The sequence below is a fragment of the Coturnix japonica genome, chromosome 3 (assembly GCF_001577835.2).
Source record: "Coturnix japonica isolate 7356 chromosome 3, Coturnix japonica 2.1, whole genome shotgun sequence".
Classification (NCBI taxonomy): Eukaryota; Metazoa; Chordata; class Aves; order Galliformes; family Phasianidae; genus Coturnix; species Coturnix japonica.
In genome coordinates, this window is record NC_029518.1 from 85,285,522 (window position 1) to 85,303,563 (window position 18,042).

Consider the following 18,042-nt stretch of genomic DNA (forward strand, 5'->3'; position numbering starts at 1 on the left):
CTGAACTATACTTATTTTGCCTATAATAGGCAAAATTATGAGATAATTACTCAGTTGTAGAAAAATGATCATGTGACTTTGAAAGCAGTTATGTACATGTCTTAGAGTTTGGTTGTTTTTAAATAGCAGACTGCCAGTACTTAGATTTCAAGTGAATGATGAAGGACTCTGCTGTGAAAGAACTGACCTGTCATAAGACAAGAATTCGTAATAAAAATTTATGAAAACCAGCATTTATTACTATAAAATTATTATTTAGAAGTTCCCAGGATTTTTTAATGAATCTGCCAGACTCAGATCCAAGCAACCTTCCTATGAGGAAAGAGGCTATCAGGAATACAAAGAATCTCAAGGTACTTTGCAAATCAGATATACATCCATTGTAGAAGCACCAGTGCATCCTCTGTGGTAGAGAATATCTGCTGCCTAAGAACATGCCAGATCATCAGGACAGGAGATGAAACATATCCTGTAAGATTGCTAAGGCTAACTAGTTAAATATAATATCATTGCACTACTCACTACTCAAGCAGGCTTCAGTCTGGCTCCCAGAGTAAAGCCTGTTTCTTTGGGGGTAAGGAGGAGGAAAAAAAAAAAATATATATATATATATATATATATATATATATATATATATATTCATAAGAAACAACAGAACTACAGGCATTCAGCTCCTCCCATTTCAGATCCATGCAGCTGCAACTCCCTGAGACCTGTCTTGCCTTGTGGAATCCCATCAAGAGAGCACACCTTAGCGCAGACATAGAAACATAATGTCTGACTGTTTCCATATGCCATCCCCCAGTCTGTTTAACCCATGAACGACAACCTAAGTCCCTGACAGCTAGGCAAATAACTCAGCATTCAGCAGAGTTGGGTCAGTGCAATAGGGAGCCGATGGAGCAGCAGAAGACCCTCAAGCTCTTCTCCCTCTACTACCTGGGAAATATCCCTGGGTTTGAAGGAAGATTGCACTGGTGCTCTTGAGGAGGGATCAGGGCACAAACTAATTGCTTCAAGGAGAGAGAGAAAACATAACAGCAATTACCCCCAACCTCTTTGTCAGCACCAGGAACAGCAACTCTTATTCTGCAGCTTTTACATTCAGCATTCCCACTCTGTCCTGTCCTCCTTCTTGCCTTTCTTCTCTGTCAGCAGGTGCATAAACTCAATGTCTCATCCTAAAAGTAGAAAAAGTACAGTTTACTTACACAAACGAAGAGCCTAAAACATTTGTCAATTCTTAGGTCAAACAGGACGTGAACATTTGCATATCACCATGAAAAAGGCTTTGGCAAATGTCTCTCTGGCATTTACAACAATAATTATGTTTGTGTTAGGACAAAACTGCACATTCAGTTGTTCACTAATCTGATATGATTCGCTCTGTCTGAACTGACTGTATCCTCCCACCAGCACTATTCTGACTCTCCAATCTGAGAGTGGCAAAGCAGGCAGATGAGCGCAAGGGCTCCCATGTTCAAATCTAACAGATGTATGTGGAAGGATTTGGACACTTTCTTCTCTTTGTTAACTCAAGCTATCAAAAAATAAACCTACTTTACTGTGGGACCTGAACCAACAGTGATAAATCTAATCCACTTACACTACAGAGTAAAAATAATTGATGTAATGTCTTTGCTTCTACTGTTTAAAGAAAAATCTTTGTGACTTTAAATAGCTGGTGTAACAGAGGCTTAAGGTCTGTTAATAATTTATATATCATAGCAAGAAAAAGTTGGTAACAGATTTTAAATGAGTCATGAGGGTATGGTCTAACTCTGGCAGCTGGGTTACTGAATGTGAAAATGACACACGATCCCATTGGCTGGGAAAAGATGGCTTATGGTGGGCAGGGAAGTGAACAGCTTAAGAGACAGAGAAACGGCAAGTGGTGGCAAAGAGATGATGCCCCTTGAAAAACAGGCAAAACTAAACAGTCTGTATGAGTAAACATTTCTTTATAAAAGTGTTAAAGTAATCCCTTCCCCACAAAACAGTGAACTCTGGGGACAGCCAGAACTTGATGGTTTAAAGAATAAATATTTTCTTAGTAAACAAAGGACACTGCAGGGCTGACCAGGCTTCTTTTATGAAATTCACAGCGCTAACAGAGTGGGAGAATATTGGATTAGCCATCTCTTTATGAAAATATATATATATAGAATATATATATATTGTACATCTTTAATAAATATCTTACTTGCATTTTTGTCCATAACTAAAAAAGGTAAATACTTTGGGTTTGTTTGTTTGTGCTTTTTTTTAACATTAAAATTCAGTAATGGCAAGCAGGTGGTAGGAGTATTGAATCTTGATTTCTGAATCACAGTTATGTTTCATTGTCTTCAATACAGTTCAAAGACACCTAAGCTAGCTCCTTAAAAGAAGACTTTTCATACACAGAATGGCAGCACAGAGCTTCCTTGAAAAATATCACCTGGATAAAAAGCTCTCTCAGCATCTCTACATTGCAGCAAAGTTTGTTATAACCATGCCATCCATTAGGTGCAGAAAGGACAAAGGAAGGAATTCCATAAATTTAGACAACAGGCTTAAAGGGAATAAGCTAAGAGTGGATGAGGTGACATCTAGAATACAACTAGAGAATTTCAAATCCCCATCCTTTCTCATTAGCATCCAAACAATATTGTTAGCATTCTTAAGGACTTTCTAAGCCCTCCCAAAATAATAAAGAGATACAATCAAACACAAGGTAAGAGTTCCTCTGGCTCAGATAGAGAAGACTGTAACATTCTCAGACAATTTATGTTGCTGTTCTATGAATTCATTACTTTGATTCTGTTTTTTCCTTCCAGTCCCTGTGCAGCTCTGATCAGTTCTTGACATCAGCTTCAAATATGAACACCAAGTCATCCCTGTCACTCTTGGTGTCAAAATCACAGAATTACAGAATTGAAGGGGTTGGGAGGGTCCTCTGGAGAGCCTATCCCTCCAGACACCATCAACTCCAAACCCTCTTGCTAAAGCAAGTTCCCTAGAGTAAGTTACACAGGAAAGTGTCCAGGTAGGTTTTGAATATCTCCAGAGAAGGACATTCTACTGCCTCTCTGGGCAGCCTGTTCCAGTGCTACGTAACCTTTGTAACCTCCACAGTAAAGTTTCTGCTCATGTTTGTATGGAACTTTCTGTGTTCCAGTTTGTGCTCTTTGCCCCTTGTCCTGTTGCTGTGCACTGCTGAACAGTGCCTGCACCCATCCACTTTACTACCACACCTTAGATATTTATACACAATGAATGATAAGATTCCCTCTCAGTCTTCTCCAGACTGAACAGTACCAGAGTTTCTCAGCTATTCATTGTACAGGAAATGCTCTAGGATCCTCACCATCTTTGTGGCCCTCTGATAGACTGTGTCTAGAAGCTCCTTATCTTTCTTGATGTGAGGAGCCCAGAACTGGACAAAGTATTCGAGTTGCAGCCTCACCAGGTCAGAGTACAGGGTAACTTTCCACACTCTACTGTCTATGCTCTATACCATTGGCCTTCTTGGCCACAAGGCTACACTGCTGGCTCATGGCCAACCTGTTGTTCACCAGAATTCCTAAGCACTTCTCTGCAGAGCTCCTCTTTAGTAAGTCACACCCCTACTTGTACTGCATGTAGTTATTCCTTCCCAGGAGGAAGACTATACACTTGCTCTTGTTGAAACTAAGAAGGCTCCTCTCTGCTGTCTCTCCAGCCTGTCCAGGTCATGTCCCAGTCTGTTTCCACAGTCCTGACAACTGCATGCTCAGCAAGAAAAGTCAACAGTGCTTGTTACACTTCATTAACCCTAAAAGGACATACAAAATTTGTTTACAACAGGCGCTTGTCTGAAATGGAAAAATGAGTCTCTGCAATCACTCAAGGTGACAAGATGTAGTAGTTTAATATAGGAAATAAACACCTTGAAAATATTGGAGATAAATTTTAAAAAGTGGGGTGTGAGTAGAAAAAAGTACCCTTTTACAGGATTTGTGTTAGGCTCTTGATAATAGCATTTGTTCTCTAGATACTTGAAGCTTTCATCCAAGTCAGCCCTAGACAAATGTGATGCTCATACCTGGATTCTCCTTGGTAGGTGGGATTAAATCTAGAATCATGTCACACAAGTCTCTATTGCCCTGAAATAAAATATTGACCCTGTTACTGCAAGCTGGAAAAAGGTCAGCATTGAAACAGGAAAACCATATGAAACTGTGAGAGACGAAAATGTTTATGAGATATGTTTGTGCAGTGCTACATACATCTGAGTTGATTTAACACTACCCTAAACTGAAAAGTTGCAAAAAGTAAAGTCAGGTCTCCTTGAAATAAACATTGCCAGTTTGCTGTAAGGAGGAAAGAGGAAGAATCAGTGTGTGTCAGCCAAAACATTTTGCTTTGTGCAAGGTTTTGCAAAGGCCTTTTTAATAATATGCTTCTCAGGATCATTTTCAAAACTGTCATTTGGAAATACTAAAATGCTTCTTTTTGAAGAGATTGAAATGGAGCAGATTTTCCTGAAGTTTTCCATTTTTGTAGTTTAGTTTAACCAAAATATTCTATCAAATCCAACAGAATTCATAAATATTTTTGGTCAATTTGAAATCATTTCCTGGTCAATAAACTTTTCAATGGAAGAGCGATGCTTAATTCTGCTTTACCTTTTAGCCCTTGACGCTGAACTGGGAACTCAGTACACTAGACACAGCATGAATAATATCTAATATTTCTCTATTTTTTTTTATCAGTTACTTCTTTTACCCAATACTCTGTCTGTCATCTTGACTACAATTACTAGATTTTTAATTCAGTAGACTGCATATTTTCCAAAAGAGCAAAGCTCAAACCAGTTGTAACTCCAGCTATCACTGTTCAGCCTCCTTGCTGATATCTAGTTGACTGGAAATTAACACTCATTCCAAACTTCTCACTCACTGTTGGTGTAAATAAGACTGCATTCATTAAAGAAAGTAGATACAAGCCCTACTCATAAATATTTTGTCATATCACAGAATTCTGCAGTGCACAGAACAGTTTATAAAGCTAGCTATAATAGGCCATTATTTAGTAGTCCAGAAGCATATATTTCATTTGTAGTTTTTCAGTAATTGCAATATAAATTGACTTTTCCAAGAGTGACAGCTACTATTTGGTCTCCATGCAGTCTTGGTGAAAAAGACTGCTTTCCTGTGAGTTTTCCTAATAATAAATGCAACACAGTGGGTCACCAGTAGCTTTGTATATCATGACCTATAATATTTTCTGTCAAGGACATATTACAAAATTGGTTAGTACTTACTTCTTTTAATTGTCCAGGCGTATGTATAAAATAAGTACAATCTTACTCAGATTTCTAACAAAACTTGTAAAATACGCTACTGCTTTGAATAATTCAAATAACTCTCCATTTCTTTGGCTGAAAAAGAAGAAGAAATAAAAAGAAAGAAAGACAGGGAGTCTTTTGTTATCTTCTGACATTTAATATTACTTATAAAACTACTAGCAACATGGGATTATCACACTTAAATTCTCGAGCAGGCTCCAGCTATTCCTCTGAAGAGTATCAAAAGACAGCTCAGAACATCTGAAGATTTACACAGGCAGGAGAAAACTAAAGGGCTCTCTTCTTTCTTCAGTGTTCATGTTAGCTAGGCACAGAAATCCCACATATATCACCAAGAGCCTCTTGAAGGCACTGAATGAGTGAAAGAAATTTATATACCAGGGTTTAGAAAATATATAATGGTAGTCAGCCCCAAAAAGCTGTGCTAAAAACATTTTATCCAGTTCCTTGGGTTTATCTAAATTTTATCTTGAGATATAAAAGTTACTGACTTATCAAAATGGCTGGTGAAAACTAAATAGGTTGAACACCCGCCTGCTTTTTGCAGTCTTACAAGTTTTTTTCTAAGAAGCAAATATAAGGCAGTCTTATATATATATTCCCTATATATATGATATTCCCCTTATATAATATAATAATATTATATATATTATACTATTATATAATATTCCCTAAAAGGGAAGAGGAAAGACTAATGTAGTAGCCGCACTGTAGGAAAACCTTGGGGTGGATATCAACACGTGGAAGATTGATGTATATAATGCAAATGTTCGCAACTTAGGAGGTATTTGCAATAGTTTTTATACATAATTAACAACTTCTCCTGGCAATTCAGTGCAAGCTTCATTGCACCTTTGTTCGGAAAGACCTTTTGGATGCAGCTTTCTTCAGCACTGGCTACATAGAGTATCTAGGAGCACTAGACACCAGCATGAGTATCTAAATACAGTTGCTGAGGTTAGGTAGACTGGAGATCTCATATTAGAACTATAACCACTTTTACTGACACTTCCAAGGCCATTCTTCTTTTCTCTCACATTATCCAAGGATACAAGCAACTCTGAGAATTTATGCACCACTCTGCTGGTCAGATAGATATCTCCATTTTTGCTTTACAGAGATAGAAGCACACTACTAAGGAAAAAATAAATCATAAAATAACCCAGGGGAATTGCTGAAAGTAGGTCATTTTTCTACTTTTTAAATTTTTTTAAATTTTTTAATTTTTTTTTTTAAACCATGATTAATTCTACCAATGTAGACAAATATTCAGGCACAAATGATCTAGAACTGTGCTAAGCCAGTGTGTCTCGTGCATATTTTCATAAGAAACTACTTATACAGGTTGACAGCAAAAATATCCCAAACTGATTCATCTCATAAACAATTGAGTCAGAGCCTCCCTGTTTACAACAGAGAAGCAGTGTTTTATTTAGACTAAAGGTAATCAGAAGATGTTTAGAATCACAGAATGGTTGAGTTTGGAAGGGACCTTTGGAGGTAAGTCCATCCCCAAAAAAATATTTTCCTCATTGACTATTTTGTATGTATAGAAATGTAAAATGTATGTATCTGAAATTAAATACATGATAAATATTCTGCGCATTTGAACTACAGACTTCCCAAAGCTCATGTGTAAATTTGAATGTCCCTCATAAGTTCCATTTAAATAAGTTTCACCTGTACTAAAATATTTGCTAAGCAATGCCATATTTATAAACATTCAAAGAAAACTGCAGAATTTATCTGTCTTTATTAAATCTAAATTTATGTTTGATATAGAAGATAAGACAATCTTCAAACAGTGTAAACCATAATACATCACTAAATAAGCAGAAATAAATTCAAAATGGTCTGAAGATTTTAAACCGTATCTGATTTTCTAACAGTTCAGGTGCAGACCTATTGGTTGATATGTTTTGTGGTAATAAAATCATCATCCTTTATCTAAATGATGGTGTTAAAATTGGAATTGTCTCTAACACAGCTTCACATGATTGACAGCATATCAATGAAGGGATTTTTCTATTCAGTGTAGCTCTTCATACATGTAACAAAAAATAAATTCTGCCTTGTGAACACTTCTACTTTCCCATATGAGAGTAAAGGCCCAGACAAAATCATAAACTTTCACTCATTTCTTTCATTGAGGTTTTTCTGTCCATATGGGAAGCTCTTGGGATAGTCTTCAGATTTCTGATGGGAATCCAGGTATTAAAGCTTTTGGGTTGCCTTGTGAAACCACAAACTCTCTTTGTAGATCATCTTGCTCTTAGCCTAAAATACTATATTGAACTCACATACTGCCTTTTCTACTTTGAAAATGTTTATCTTTCTTCTGTACTCTCAGTCTTTGTTCATTTCCAAGTGCCAAAATCCGTGTTTTTTTGTTTCTCCCACTAAAGAGAAGCATTTAAAAAATGTTAATGATTACTGCTATTATAAAAAACTGGTCAGTTGTAGTTTATTTTTTCTCTGTGCTGAACAGTATACAGACAAACAAGTGAGGGATTCTAAAATGCTGCGTTTCAATAGCAAACCATCTTTGTTTAGAGTCTATACCTAGAATGTAAAATCCCTAAGTCACCATCATCCAATATAAAAGTCATAAATGTTTTTATTGAGAGATGGAAAAAAACAAAAATGATTGGGAAAAAAAAAAAAATATATATATATATATATATAAGGGATTTATTGTTCTTAGGTATACAGCCAAGAGCTCCTCTGTTGAAGACATTCTTACACATTTGAAATTTGAATTAATTTAACTCGTAGTACAAAGAACATGTGAACACCACTGCACTCTGATGTATATTCAGCAGGACTAGGAACTAAGCTAGAAAGACAGCAATAAGCAACAGTAAATGCAGTCGGTGGCACAGGTGGTTTAGTTTTATTCCTTTTGGGGGTCCTTTGGCAATAAAATTGCATCACTATAACAGAGCAAACAATGTCATTGGACACAGCCCAGTGGCAGATCTGATTAACATATATTTTCCAGATAAATATCTGAACTTGATATAGAAATGGCAATTCCTCCTTTTTTTGCTACTGCTTTGTTCCACAGGTTAATCAAATATGGTGATAATACTGTGCCTCATTTCCCACTTTAACTTGTCTAGTTTAAATTTCCAGTCAATTAAACTCAAGGGTCTTTACTATCTATTCTTTCTTCTTTATGATTGTCCTTATCCTAAAGGATCAGGTAACTTCTCTTTCATTGTTATACTAACAGAGCCAGAACAGTGGCAAAACACAACATGAGGCTGGGGCCTCATGAGGACAGAACAGAGGGGAACAATCCCATCCTTCACCCTGTTGGCCACCCCTCTTCTGATGGAACCCAGGATACTGCTGGTGTTCTGGGCTACAAGTGCACACTGCTGGCTCATCAACCAGCACCCATAACTCTTTCTCAGCAGGGATGCTCTCAAGGATTTCTTTTCCCAGTTTGTATACACATCTGGGATCACCTCATAGCACATGCAAAACCTAACATGCTAGCTGGCATTAGTATTTGTCTCTCAGGAGCAGTTCACTGACATCTTTCACCCCCCTGTAAATAAGCACTTCCATGAGCACAAAGAATTCATTCTCCATAATTAAGATCTAATTCAATACCCACTGAAATCAATGGAAGTTTTTCCACTGACTTCAGTGTGCTTCAGCCTGAGCCCTGAAACCGACAATCATCTGGTGGCATTTGTGTTATATTAACCCAGCCTTTAGGAACTATATTGAGGTCTCCAACTCATTTCACATAAGCCACCAAACAGTAATAATTTTCAGACAGTGTCAACCTGACCCAGATTTGAACTGGCAATCTGGAGCTAGAAAGCACTATAATCCATTACTAGCCCTGTGAACCATCTGGTCACAATATCTCAAACAACTTATATAGTACTTAGTATTGGAACAGTTTACTGAAACTTGGAGGGTAAAAAAATAGCATGCAAGTATACATGTGTCCATGTAGATATTAAAAATACTTAAGAATTTTCAAGAGAAGTACATACAAATAACATTAAGTTTCTGTCTACATATAGACTGGTGTATTAACTTCCAGTTTTTGCAAGGCAGTGATGATGAGTAGTGAAAAACACAAGAACTTAAGGTAAAATCATAATAAAGGCTTTTTGACCAATTACAGTCATCCATATGGATGCTTTTACAGCAATCTCTGCTGCTACGTGTGTGTATTTCTCTAAGCATACAAACACTTTGCCAGATGCATTCTTTTTTCTAATTATACACAAAACCTGTTTTGCTATAATCTTTTCCCACTAAGAGTTTAACTTGCTGGTCACACCCAAAATTAACTAATTTCTGCTACCATCTAAGGCTTCTATTTCATAAGGAACATAATGGGTACTGTTTTCTTGTCTTGTACCTTGAACACTCATCTATATTTAAGAAAAGATGGTGTGAAATGCTACTGGGTTAAGTGGTATTTTAAATCCATTTTGGAGATGGGTAAATAAGAAAAAGATCTAGAGGGAGCTTTGTTGGGACAGCTTGGACCCTAAGCCTGTTCATGAACGGTCATCTTTCAAAAAAATTATTTAGTTTTGAAGTACCAACAAGCAAGATCTCTGTATGATTCAATGTGTATAGACACACTTCATTTAAAATATATTTTAGAGTAGCAGTCAGGGTCAGTTTATAGAAGAAAACTCATTAACAATGTGATAGGCATGAAAATAAATATATTTCAAGAAGCTCAGACAAGAAAAGCACACACAGAAAGGCAGCCTACTTATCGAAGTCTCTTCTTTGGCTTTACAAACTTCTTTTTCTAGTGTTATAATGACAGTTTCAAATTAAATACTGATGCAGCTTGGTAGTCAGATGGTATTGCCTAACAGGTGAACATACACCACAAAAATTTTGAATAAAATTTGTGAATGTCCACCTTTTATAAAAATAAATTCCAAACATTCTTCCAAGATTCTAGTTCTTCTCTGAAGTTCTCCTCATTTAAATCACACTACACAGCACAGTTTATCCACCAGTACTAAGAATGAGCTTTTTGATCTGAATTATACTAATTTTTTAATTCATTTTTTCTGGGGAACAGAGACAAGATATAAGAAATAAATCTCTCGATTTCCCCCTTTACTACTTTTTCTCTGTGCCTAATCAAAGGTACCTGATATTCATCCGTTTAATTCTGCAAATATTTTCCATGGAAGGTATTTGTCTTACTCCATTTGCCATCCATCTCCTGATGATGAAAAGCTCTACTATATACCAAGCAAGATGAGAACCTTAGAGAGAAAACAAATAGCATTCTAACTAGAACAAATTATGGCAGGTGAAAAACATCTTAGCATGCAAGTCATTCTTCAGGACTTTACTGAAAGAGAGAAGCATCCCCAGACTCAGATGGATTCAGCCTCTGACTCCAGGGTGTCAGGAGAGTAACAACTTAGGGTTACATCTCAAGTGATTGCACATAAAGAACAAAACATGTCTGACTGTGAGAAAAGATTTAAAGATGTCCTGGCCTCCAAAAAGGATGCTGTTAGAATGATTTTTTGTAACAATATTTGAAAGTATAGCAGAAACAGTCACACAGTCTTTGTAGAAATACCAATGTACCAAATAAAATATCGGTAGAACAGTGTATAATATCATATATATAAGCAGAAAATACATCTTACTGATAGTTGCTGAAACCAAAATGCTGTTTGGATATTCAAAGAGAGTAACTGACATAAGGATCCCTCATACTTGATACTTTCGCAGACTGTTAATATGGTCGAGTTAGCCTCAATGCATTTATATCTGTGATAAGGTAGTGTAGGACATTCAAGAGAATCCCTTCATAGCAAAACTTTGAAACATATATGATGATCATGAGAGGAAAGTAGCATCCTTTCCCTTGGATCTCTTCTTCAGGTTTCTCATTCATTTAGTGGGTGTGTACACATTGCATACAGGTGGTAGACAATAATCAAGGTATTTTCTTCTATCACTTCCTGTACTAATTTGTTTTATCACCATTTTTTAATAGAAAAGCAAGAGTAGGACCCTTTTAATACAAGGTAAGGATAAGAATTATTCTAAAAATTAGCAAATGCTTTACTAATGAATTAAGTTTCACATTTCTATTGATATTTTTTGCAAGGAGGCAAAACAACATGAGATGTCTCACTAAAGGTCACCCAGCAAGCCAATGCCCTAGCTAGAACTCACTGTGATGTATGCTAATCATGAGGCAAACTTCTGCCAAGAGATTTGCAGAATCAGTGTTTCTTCCTAAGGCCAGGCTTCTACGGCATCACTGTGTCAACTGGAGTTACATCCCTGAAGCTATGCCACCTGGACTTCTAGCCCTAAGTAGAGCAGTGAAACTAGTCATTTGGTGTGTTTTGGTGAATGAAGACAGCTTTGCCACTTTGATATCAAACAAAACTTTGCAAATGTTAACTATAATTACATTCAAAGCACCTTTCTGTTATATCAGCATTCCTAAATCCACAAAGTGTTTTCTGGCCTATGTAAATTTGTAGATGTAAATATCACACAACAATCACATCATAATCTGTCAATACCAGCTCAGCTGATTAAGGCTTAAAGTCTTCTGCCATTGACAGTATTTAAGTTCTAAACAGAAAAATGTTTAAAGTCCATCAAGCACTGATTATAAAAAAACTACTTTGGCTGTGTTCCACTTTTATTTAACTTAAAGAACCATCAGTATGTTAAATTTTACCAGTTGAGTTAAAGACAAAAGCAAAACCTAAAAAATGTGTGTTAAGTATACATTGGGATTCTTCAGGAGTGTTTACTCATCAAAACCACAAAAAATATTGAGTGACTCATCTGAAAAAATCTCAGTTAATTATGAGAGAAGCAACAATATCCCCAAGCATATTCTGTAAACAGAAACAAGAAAAGACTGATTGCACAGACAAATTATTCAATTCAACTTAATCACAGATTCACAGAGTACAAGTGGTCTTTATCAGTCACACATGATGGGATCAAGTGCACTCTTAGCAAGTTTGCTGATGGCACAAAGATTAGTTGATACAGCAGAAAGAAGGGATGCCTTACAAAGGGACTTGATAAACCTGAAAGATGGGCCCCGGTGAACCTAATGAGGTTCAACAAAGCAAAGTGCAAGGTTTTGCACTTGGATTGGGGTAATCCCATGTATACAGACTAGGAAAAGGAATTCTTGGAGTAACCCTGCTGAGAAGGACTTAGGGATCCTTATTATGAGCCAGAACTGTGTGCTTGAAGCCTGGAAGTCCTGGGTTCCATCAGAAGAGGGGTGGCCATCAAGGCAAGGAAGGGGATTGTCACCATTAGGCCTCATTCATTCAGGTCTGGGACCCCTAAACAAGAAATATCTGGAGCTTTTGGAGAGAGTTTAGAGGAGGGCCATGAGGATGATCAGAGGGCTGGAGCACCTCTCCTGTGAAGACAGGCTAAAGGAGCTGGACTTGTTCAGCCTGGAGAAGGCTGCATGGAGACCTCATTGTGGCCTTCCAGTATTTAAAGGGAGTTTATAAACATGAGGGGAATCAACTTTTTACATGGGTAGACAGTGATGGCACAATGGGGAATGGTTTTAAACTAAATAAAGAGAGATTAAGAATAGATGTTGGGGGAAATTCCTTTTCTGAGAGAATCCTGAGGTGCTGGAATAGGTTGCCCAAAACAAGTTATGGATGCCCTGCCCTTAGAGGCGTTCAAAGCCAGGTTGGATGGGGCCCTGGGCAGCCTAATCTAGTACTTGATCTAGTGGTTGGCAGCACTGTCTGCAGCAGGGGTTGGAATCTGGTGATTCTTGAGGTCACTTCCAATCCAAGCCATTCCCTGATGTTATGATTCTATGAAGAATTTTGCTAAATCGAAGGAAGAACTGGGAACGTTGTAGTCTTATCGTAGTAGTGATTATTATCTCTCATTTGAGAAAAGGATAGAAAAGAAAGCTTGAGGAACATGTGGAATGGATGTAAAAGCATAAGACAATACCAGAAATTCAAGTAATTGAAAACTACACACAGAGAGGCACATAGGCTATAGTTAAAATCCACATCAAATAATTCCTGGTCAAAAGACACTTTGATCATTCAGTCCCAGAAAGATGATTGAGGTAACTGGAATTACATGGCTGGTTTTAGTGTTCATTCATAAGGGAAATTAAAACAGCTCAAAAACATCAAGTGGAAGAATGCACATACTAATGGGGAGGTGCCTACCTGTAGGTATCCAGAAGGAAAGTTCGGCCACGTTTAACTGATGCCTTGTCTTTCAGAGCTTAGTTTGACTTATTGTTCTAGCAGATGTGTGTCTGCCTGTGATTCAGGGTCCTCTTTCTTGGGAACAACACAGATCAAGGAGGAGGAAATACTTATACCTCTACCCCTAAAACAAAATGGAACCCATACTTGAACATACAGATGAAACGTGTTCCAAATACACCATCATGAGCTAAAATACCAGACACAACTGCTCCATCCCTGTAGTCTGTAAGACATTTTTGTCATTTCTTCTGCCCAATTACTGAACCAGAAGGTGTTTTCCTGTCATTCTGTATGATTTTTTTATTATTTTTTTTTATCCCAGTGGTGGCAGGGATATTTTGTAGATTCATGTTCCATCACGCTTAAAAAAAATAAATAAAAAATCAGCTGAATAATTGATTTTTATTTTACACGTGATTCTCTTTTTATGACAGCAAATATCTCAGTATGAGTTTCTACTCAGTCTACAGAGATCAGTTCTTCTTGAAAAACTCTTGAGTTTGTTTCAGCTCAACTCTCAATTTGCCTGAGGTTGTCAGAGACAGTAAAACATACTGGTCCACTAACAACTGCTATGATTTATCTAACATTCAGTTACTTTGACCACAAAAATCAGATCTGAAGAATACTGTTTATGTATTTAAAAAGTCATACTGAGATCAATAATGCCTGACTATCCACAAAGTGAATGTTACTCAGGGAAGGTTTAACCTAACAAAGTTAGGCATGTGTTTTGTGTTTCTAGAAACATTTTAAACCCATATAACTATTCTTCACTGGTCTCATCTGGAGTTATATTTATGTCTTCATTAGGTCAGTAGGGAGAGACCAAGGTCTGTCATTTAGTTCTGCAGGTACTTAGGCTTCTGATTAGCTTCATGTCTTGCCTCAGTCTGGATAGTCATCACTAGGAAACCCAGACATTGCTGAAATACATTTCATTTTTGACACTAACAAGGACATTGTTCTATTGGAAAAATAGCAGGCAAAACAGTAAAAAGGGGAGAGAGGACAAAAGCTGCTGGAAAATGTCAAGGTAACAGTTTTTCTTAGTTTGCAGATATAAGACTGAACAACATATGAACAGATCAATGGAACTGGTTTACTCCGAATTCTGTACTAGGATCTCTATGCTTCTTAAGCAACTGAGTTTTCACAATGGTACAGCTGGGATCTGAGGCAGAGCTAAAAATTGGGCTGAAGAGTAGAGACCAGTCCTGTAAAACCTGTTACAGAGGTAGACGAGCACGAAATCTGTTTACCTGAACCAGAATGAAGTGTGTTGGAAAATAAAGGAGCATTCTGCACCTACATGTAATGTCAGCATGTGAATGAGAAGGTTGAAAAATTGGAAAGGTTTCTGATTAGAGGTTAGATGATCACAGTGGTTCTTTCTGGCTTTAATCTTTGACTCTATGAATAAACAATGAGAGCAGTTAGAGTGCAGAGGGAAACAGGGAGACCTTACCAGCAGGTAGCCAGCTGGGTTAGCAATAATACTCACCGCTGGAGATCCTAGCTGGTCGGGGTCCACTGTTAATTGGATAGTGCTGAGAACACAAGGATCGGCAAGAAATGATCACATTTTACTTGGAAGCCTGTGGAGGCCTATCACCCATTGCAACTGGGGCACCAGGAAGCTTTTAGCAGAGTTGGCATCCAGGGCTCTGATTTGAGAGCTTCTGTGTTTGAGGGAATTAGTAGAGCTGGGTGGCTGCTTTTTTTGGTTTGAGGTAAAACACTTAATGGGACTTCAGCAAAATATATGAGAGATGTTTTTGCTCTTGATACTTACTGTGCTCGTGGCTGCAGCATATGGGTCTATTTATAACCATGCACTTCAAAAATTAAAAAAACTATCCAAATATAAAATTATTAGCCCAAGGTCACTGCACTAGGAAGGACTTCTAGGATCCATGAACACTCACTTTAACACAATTTTTTCACAGTGATCCCCATTTCACTTGATGATGCCATAAATAAATAAATAAATAAATGCCATTTATATAAAGATGCAGCTCTCTTGCATGTCCAGTACTTGCATCAGAATAAAAGTAATACAGAAATCAATGTGCAATGAGAGGAAAAGTAATTTCTTAAAAAAATGTTGACTTCAATTGCACACAATTTTAAGGTCATATGCAGTCTATCTTAAAGCAGATAGTATTGACACAAGAGATTCTTGTGTAATTTGCTTGTGCAAGACTGAAACCTTATAAGGAAAATAAAAGGCAAAGAGAAGAGTTAAAACAAAAATTGAGTATATTACAATCCTTTTTGGCATAATACTGCAGCCAGATTGAGTCTCTGAGCATCTATTTTTCAAAAAGCCTCCTGCAGTATTGGCCTGAGCATCTTCTGAACTAGGATATGTAAAACATGTAGAGAAAGAGGAGCATCTGCTTAGCTTTCATATAGTTCCTCATCAAAATAATTCAAAAAACTATTTTCTAGAATTAAAGGGATAACTGCTTTGACAGGGGGGTTGGACTTGATGATCTCTGGAGGTCCCTCCCAACCCCTATGATTCTGTGATTCTGTAAATTACAAATAACACTGTTAATGAACAAAATATATAGTCTGATTTTGCCATCGTCATTTCAACAAATCATTCACCTAAATGAGGTAATAAGACTTCCCTTTGATTCCATCAAAGCCTTTTCTTAGTGCCATATTAACCACTTTGTCTTTGGTTTTATGTATCACGCTTGCTGAGATTTAGCATTCACAGTTAAGAATTGTAATACCTTTGTAAATTTGTCTATAAACAAATGACTGGAAACCTTCAGCTGTTAAGGTCAACATTATGATTAATGAGCATAAAAGTCCACCCAGGAAATGCGCTATCCAATTTTGGAACCGAACATTAAAGGACAAATACATACAGAAAGTTAATGGAAAAGGAACAAAACTTACACTGACATAACAGTGTTGCTAACTGCATTTGTTGAAGATTTTTTTCACCTCCAAAGCAACTGAAGTTGGGGAAGAGTGTTTCCTTTTGCAAAATGAGGCAGATTCAGTATAGCCACATTTAAGTAGCTTTAGCTTGAGGATTACTGATAGCCTGTTCCCCATAAACACACTGAACTTTGGATATGAGTTTTATTAAGTAATACATTACATATAAGATGGTATTAAGAAGTAATACATCAATATATATAAAATAAAGTTACAGCTAACAACTATGTGAATACTCAGCTCCTTAACGTAGTAGGTACTTGATACTTTATACATATGTAATCACGGGTAGACTAGTTAACTCTGCAAAATGTAAATATATTGAAAATATAACTTTTCACAGGAGTGTGTTAGTTCACATGAAACTTTCATGGAAAAGGTTTCTTCGATCCAGAACAGAATTTCTGATAAAAAATTAGAAAGAAGACAGTAGAGATCAGCATAGTGGTTATAACAAAGCCATGGAAATCCAAGTCCCTTAACAGACTGAGGTCAGGAGATAATTGCTTCTACAGTTCAGGTTCCCTACTCAAGCACTCTAATCCTGAATCCTCTGTTATATCTTCAAGTAATGTTGGTTTATCTTGTGGAATAAGAGAAGAGTCATGAAACCAACGAGTTCAAGAAAATAGCTTTAAGTATGAAATTAATAATCACATATTAAAACAACTACTTAGGTTGTCAAATAATGATGGTTATTCCTATTTAAAGACACGCCTGTTAAACCTATTTTCCATGAAGACAGATATTATAATTCTTATATTTAGAAGTTGCCAACCTTTTATTTATACACCAAACGTTACTTAATTTAAAAGAAAACTTTGATTTACATAAACTTCTGGCACTACACTGTCACCCCTCTACACCATTTGAAATGATAAATGATAACAATTACTAACGTTACTATAAAAACATGGCAAAGGACAAGGAATATTAAAGCAAGTCATAGCAATACATAGTCTGATCAGAAAAAAAATGAGGAAGGTAAGAAGTAGGGCTTGAAAGACAAGTAACAATATTTTTTCTATTGCTATTCCATTTTAGAGTTCAGCCAGTCAATACAATAGTTGTAGCCACAGGAGTTCATCTCCATATACGAGATCAGATATTCATAACGTATCTCAGGAATGCCTCTAGCCTCTCCCTCTTTAAAATATCAAATGTCTGACTGAGCTTAGCATAGCTTCCTTGATATAAATACAATTTCCCTTTTATCCTGTTGACATATTAAAGGTAGACAATCCTAACTTGTTTCTTTGACTTAAATAATTAAAAACCCAGGTACAGTTTCCAAAAGTACCTTTCAAAACAAAACTGTATTTGCTGTGATGGTGCAATTACTAACCATCAATGAAAAATCTATTGGAAAACTATATAAAATATTTAAATTGGAATTAAAATTGAAAGAGTAGTCTAGGTATATATTTAGGTATACACTTCAATAATTTATTCTAATTGCAGTAATGTAACAGCAGAGCTGCTACTGCA